Source organism: Oryx dammah, unplaced genomic scaffold (assembly GCF_014754425.2).
Source record: "Oryx dammah isolate SB20612 unplaced genomic scaffold, SCBI_Odam_1.1 HiC_scaffold_555, whole genome shotgun sequence".
Taxonomy (NCBI): Eukaryota; Metazoa; Chordata; class Mammalia; order Artiodactyla; family Bovidae; genus Oryx; species Oryx dammah.
In genome coordinates this window covers 1-6,665 of record NW_024070714.1, presented here as the reverse complement: position 1 = coordinate 6,665, position 6,665 = coordinate 1, and the positions used below count along the sequence as shown (strand labels likewise).

General features: G+C 49.6%; 1 pseudogene; it reads left to right on the top strand.

Moving 5' to 3' along the window:
* The first annotated feature begins 1,131 nt into the window (after positions 1-1,131).
* On the top strand, positions 1,132-2,750 carry LOC120859318 (annotated as a pseudogene).
* The last annotated feature ends 3,915 nt before the right edge of the window (positions 2,751-6,665 follow it).

Below are 6,665 nucleotides of genomic sequence, written 5' to 3'. Positions count from 1 at the left end.
TTACACAAAAGCCCACTCTCAGACCCTGCAAGGAGTCCCCCTTTCTGTAACAGATGGCGACTTTGGTGGGATTTCCTCACTGCCACTGATGCGCTGACCATTCAGGTACTTAGGGACAAGCTTGTCCGCTGACTGACCCGACCCAGTGGCCTGAACAAGAATTTTCTTTTGTTCCTTGTCTCCTCCCAACTCAGATGACTGGCCTGAGTGCCCCCGATCTGATAAGGAACAAGAGACTTAAGACTGATAAGGAACAAGGTGAGAAACAAGAGCCTTAAGTTCAGTGGCTCAGTCGTGTCCGACTGTTTGCGACCCCATGGACTGCAAACCCATCACCAACTCCCGGATTTTACTCAAACTCATGTCCATCGAGTCGGTGATGCCTTCCAACCATCTCATCCTCTGTCGTCCCCTTCTCCTACCGTCTTTAATCCTTCCCAGCATCAGGGTCTGTTCCAATGAGTCAGTTCTTCGCATCAGGTGGCCAAAGTATTGGCGTATCAGCTTCAGCAACAAGAACTAGGCGGTCTCCTATCACCATTGAGAGTTGGCGCATCGCGTAAGCAAGTGGGCAGGGAGTACTCAGGGAAGCCGGGCCAGTGAGGGAGTGAGCTGTTAGGAGAGCCCCGCCCAGCCCCGGCGGTGCGGGGGTTCCTAGTGGTTACTGCTTAGGAAACCTGGGGCGGGGCCTGTCGGCGGAGGCGCGGGCCAGGCAGTCGGGGCAGGAGCGGAGGTCCAGAGTGCAGCTGTGGGCTAGCGGGAGAGGATCGCGGGTTCTGGCTTGGCAGCCTCGCACTCCTGAAAAATTGGGATCCAGGTGGCAAAGGGAGAGATGGGTGGCTCCAAGACCAGTCTCGTTTTGCTTTCGATGGTCTTGTTCAGCGTAACGTCCAGCGGTGAGTTCGGGGATGACCCTGCGCGGGGCGTGGGGGGGAAAGCGAGGAGGTTGGATGGGTTATGAGCCGGGAAGGGGATGGGGGCGGGGTCCGCGGGGTTTCGCGAAACTTTTTACAGGGTGGCGCCGCCGCCCCCACCTCTCTCTCCTCCCTGGCCCATTTAGTCCTCGGAGGCTCCTCCCGGCTTCTTGCCGGCTCTCCGGGCCAGAACAAGGGTGACTTGGGTGAAGTAGTAATGCCGGGAATTTGGGAAGTGACGCTGGGAGAAGAGGGGGCCGGGACGCGGCAGGAAATAGGGTTAAAACCCCCCAAGGGTCCAGCCCGCCCCTGGGAAGTGGGAGCCCTGGAGCCGGGCCGTTTGGGACCAGTCGGCCATCCCGTGGAGAAGAGACCCAGACCCGCCCCGAAAAGCACACCCTCCCGCCCCGACCTGTGCAACAGAGACCCTTCTGGTCCCTACATCTCCCGGCCCTTGAGGGACCAGCGCTCTTTCCCGGCCGTAAGTTATAAACGCAGAGCGGACCCGAGTGCCCAGGAGGCGGCGGGTGCGCACTCCCGGCTTAAATGTGCTTGAGTGCTCCTGTCTGAGCGGTCGCTTCTGGCTCCACCCCTGGCCCCGGGCTCCACCCCCAGCTCCCGGGCCTCACCCTCGACCCCGGGGCCGGTGCGAGTCTCTTCCTGAGCAGGGACCAGGTGCCTCGGCTCCTTGGTCTAGATGCAGAACTTTTTTAGTGCAGAAGTGGCCTTGTTGGGCACTACGTCTATCCTTTAACCCAGCGAAACAGATGTCCTGCTTTCACTTGGCCTGCAGAGTCCGTGTTGAATATAAGCAGGTTTCCAAGTAGACAATTTCGTGGACCTGCCCCGGGTCAGCATTTCTGCTTGGTGGGGGTGGGGCGTGCAAGGGACACGGGGTGGGGCGTGCAAGGGGCACGGGGTGGGGGGATTTCCCCGCACTATATCGGCTCTAGCTTTCCTTTTCTGCAAAGTAGATGATGAGGTTATAATACTAGATGCAGCTCAACTTGACAGTAAATTCTTCAAAAACTTCCCTTCTTCAAAAATTTGAAAGGAAGGAAAACGTGCTACAAAAAACTTCGGTCTTAGACAAAGCCACTAGCAGAACTATTAATGATCCTGTTCATGCAGCTCCAGCTACTTCTGCCCGTGTGTTTTATATCAGTGCAGGGATTTGCCATGCAATTATATTTCTTGTAGTAATAATATTAGCTGTTTTGCACATTCATAGTATGACAAGAATTGAACTCGAAGACAGCATCAGTGTCCAGTAGTTCCCAAAGGTGGTCTCAGCCATGTCCCAGATGACTCAGTATCTGAGAGGAGACACACCCACCAGTGGTACTTCCCTCCCGTTATCCTACCTTGTGGTTGGGTAGAGGAGTGTTTTGAGAAGTGCCACTCTTTTGGAGGCCAGAGGGAAGGTGAAGGATATCGAAATATCCAAGGAGAGGATAACTATCCATGGAGAGGGTGTACTCCAAGAAGGTAGTTTAGGGCATATTTTCCATGGGATTTATGTAGATGAAAAAGATCCAGATAAAGAACAGCAATCATTTGTAAAAACAGAGATGAAGCTTCTGAAATTCAGGTGACAATGATTCTCACTGAACGTTGCTAGCTATGAGATCTTTATCACAGAAATCTTCCTCCTATTTCCCTGGTGTGTATAAAAGATAGAGAAAACCCCTGGTGATATTGCCTTACATGAATTGGGAGAATCGTAAACAGTTTTCACAGCATTGCAAATTGTGTGTCTGTGTGTGTATTAGCCAGTCAGTCCTGTCCAACTCTTGCCACCCCATGGACTGTAGCCCGCCAAGCTCTTTTCTCTGAGGAATTCTTCAGGCAAGAATAATGGAGTGGGTGGCCATTCCCTTCTCCAGGTGATCTTTCCGACTCAGGGATCAAACTTGGGTCTCCTGAACTGCAGGCAGATTCTTTACTGTCTGAGCCACCAGGGGAGCCTGCAGCACAAATTAGCAGAGGCCAATAATCCGCAGGCAATTTCCCAACAGGACCTGGTCCACAAGGTCAGATTGCCTGTGGAATGGGTTACCTGGTCAGAAGAGAAGTCCTCCACAAAGACCTGGCAGCTAGGAGCTCTGCCATTGATGACAGCCTCAGGTTAAGAGTACAGATAGCTGCTCTCCAGTCTTGTTTCCCATGGACTCTCACTGTGTGGGGGACAATGAAAACGTGGGATCGATGGATGGCTCATGAACGTCTGGTTAAGAATGAGGTCTCCTGACTTCCCTGGTGATCCAGTCGCTAAGTTTCCACACTCCCAGTGAAGGGGCCTGGTTCGATCCTTGGTCGGGGAACTGGATCCTGCATGCTACAACTAAGAAGTCAGCATGTTGCAACTAAGAGTCTTCATGCTGCAAACAGATCCCAAGTGCCACAACTAAGACATAATACATCCAAAAAATAAAAATAAAAAAAAACAATTTAGTTCTCCAGTGCTAGTGATGTGTTGGCCTTCAGAGTGATAGTGTAGGAGTTCATAGCTCTGGGTCAAACACCCTACACAGTTGTTGACTCTTTAGAGATATGAAAGAAGGTTATCAAATACCCCAGCCTATCAACTGTCCTGATGAACCATTTACTGTGATGGCTTGTGCTGGGCCTCAAATTCAGAGGAGAAGCCCAGTTCCAGCAGCTGGTCCAGTGTCTCACAGGGTTCCATGCAGCCCTAGGGGCCTGTGTCTGACTGTCCCCTCACAGTCCCCCAGCGTCAGGGGGAAGGTGCCTGCTGAGGTCCACTTGGAGCCAGGCAGCCACATACATCACCCAGCTCCGCAGAAGCACATTGTCTTCCAGAACACTGTGCCTTAGGAAAGCCATAGCATCTGAACTTTCTAAGACAGACTTAGGGATGTGGAATATTTTCTAGATATCACTTTCATTAGGTTGAACTGAAAATGTTTGTATAAATTTTTTGACCAAGAAATTTTTAAACAGTGTTATAAAATAAATAGTTTTAAAAATTGTTCAAACACAAATACTTGGACTAGCTTAGTGCCAAGTGCTTTTTAGTTTTTACTTCATCAAAGTAATGTAGTTGATTCACCCTTGAATGTGCCGGGCTTAGTTGCTCAGTTGTGTCTGACTATTTGCAACGCCATGGACTATACAGTGCGTGGAATTCTCCAGGGTTGAATACTGGAATGGGTAGCCTTTCCCTTCTCTAGGGGATCTTCCCAACCCAGGGATCGAACCCAGGTCTTCCACATTGCAGGTGGATTCTTTACCATCTAAGGCACTAGGGAAGCTCAAGAATACTGGAGTGGGTAGCCTCTCCATTTTCCAAAGGATCTTTCTGACCCAGGAATTGAGCTGGGGTCTCCTGCATTGCAGGTGGATTCATTACCTGCTGAGCCACCAGGGAAACCCTTAAGTTTCTTTCTTCTTCTTTCTTCTTTTTTTTAATATTTATCACTAGTCTTGGGAATTATTTGTCTATAAGATAAAATACTTTGTCTTAGGAAAAGAAAAATGAAAAAATGCTGTTGCCTTGTACAGGAAAAGGCAGTGTTGGAGGAAGAAAACTTAAAAGCTAGAAGGAAAAAAAAGAGAAGAATTCAATAGAAACAGAAACTACTATTTCATGAAAAATTGCATTTTTAATTTTTTTTTAATAAAGAGGAGTTCTGCCTTCTTACTTTGGGGAAAGCAGGTTTGAATTCACTGAAACATCTTATATTTGGCAGATCCTAGCATATGGCACCCCACTCCAGTACTCTGGCCTGGAAAATCCCATGGACGGAGGAGCCTGGTAGGCTGCAGTCCATGGGGTCGCTAAGAGTCGGACACGACTGGGAGACTTCACTTTCACTTTTCACTTTCATGCATTGGAGAAGGACATGGCAACCCACTCCAGTGTTCTTGCCTGGAGAATCCCAGAGACGGGGGAGCCTGGTGGGCTGCCGTCTATGGGGTCGCACAGAGTCGGACACGACTGAAGCGACTTAGAAGCAGCAGCAGCAGTAGCACTAGCAGTTCTCAGAGCCAGAAGTGGATTGGGGGCAGGTCAATAGTAAACAATGGTGATTTCATTTATTTTTACTTTCTGGAAAAGGAGGATAATACAATTCCAGAAGGTGCAATCATGGTTTAAGGTTAAGAATCCCTTTTACTTCACCTAGAACAGTGCTATGCACAGAATGGGTGCCCGAGTTGTGTTTCGTAAAAAAAAAAAATAAAGTAAACAGATTTTGTGTTTATGTTCAAGGCTGGCTTAAGTATAAAATGGATTTTTTAAAACACTTGAAAAATTAAAGAATTCAATTATTAAAAAAAAAATTACATATGCATCATGAGGAAGGCGCTCAAGGCCTAGGCACTGATTAGCGCCTCCCTGGAGTGAAAGCTCCTCCCAGACAGCTCAGGCTGTTACTAATTGAAGCTGGTTATGACCCAGATCCTACCACTGGTGAAGTTAACTAGTGGTGTAAAAGGACAAGATGGTTTGTTCAGGAGCCCTGGGAAAATAGTGACCTAATGTCCTCAGACCGCCTCCAAGTTTCCAGGTTAGAAAGGGGGCAGAGGTGGCTGCTGCAGGGCGCATCAGCACATCAGGTGGCTGTCTTGTGCACAGTCAGGATGGTTGGCACAAGGCGAGTGTTTGAGCACCACCAAGCTTATGGTTTCAACCAAGCTGGGGGTCTGCGTGCTTGCAGCCAGCCGTTTTTATGTGCTGGGGGTCTGCTTCCTGTAGAAGCAACTGAGGCTTGTGTCAGTTCTTTGTTATCTTTCAGGGAACTGGGAATTTCATGACGCTGCTATGTGGTTGGTCACGGTCTAAATTGTTACCAGTTTCCCAGCCTAAGGAGTATTCCTTTCTCCATCTTTACAAGTTCTTATCCTTAACTCTTAAACCACCATTTGAGACTCACAGGAGGCCTGGCTGACTAAATCTTCTCTACAAACAAGAGGCAGATAGGGACCATGGTGGGTGGTCTTTCCCACTAAGGTGCCCTAGGGCCCTTTTGGTTACAAGACCATTTATTACCCATTTGTCCATGGCCCCAAGAAGCCCAGGGCCTCCAACAGCTTCCTGTCTCTTGAAGAAAGTCTAAACATGCCCTCTCTCAACTGGCATCTTATCCCTCTGTCTGATAACTCACCCAGCAAAACCCCCCGACCTGGCCCCCAGGACCTAACTTAGGAGGGGCGGGAATAGGGTTCTCCAGAGTGTGACCCAGGGCTGGGGGGGGGGTGGAGGCTGGGCGTGCCCCGCCTACCCTTTGCTCCCACATTCATAGAGTCTAGGAATTGGGACAGCAGCAGCCTATAATGGTTATGGATTAAGGCAGGAGTTGACAGGTTTTTCTTCTACAGAAGAAAGTGAATCTCGAGGCATCTTTAGGCAATTTGGTATCTGCATCTGGTGCAAAAGGAGCTTCCGCGTTTGTGGAGCAGCAGGACCCAAATATAATGTGTACATCAACTGAGAACCAGACTTGTCCACTGTCCTGGTTTCTGACCCCAGTAATGAGTGACCCATCCTGTAGAGAATCATCCAAGAGCTGCCTCAGTTGTCTGTTTATGAACCAGAAACGTATCCCGTCCTGCCTTGTAGCTTCTGGTGGTGGGACTGTGATAGGAGTGTGGGTCTGGCTGTTATGGGCTAATCCACCCCCTCTGCTGTAGACTGGCTTCCTTGGTTCAAGGAGCCGTAGGGGACACTGCATGAAGTCACAGGTGTGAGCAGGGGATAGTGGCCCTGTATCAACTCTGGTGTCAGGC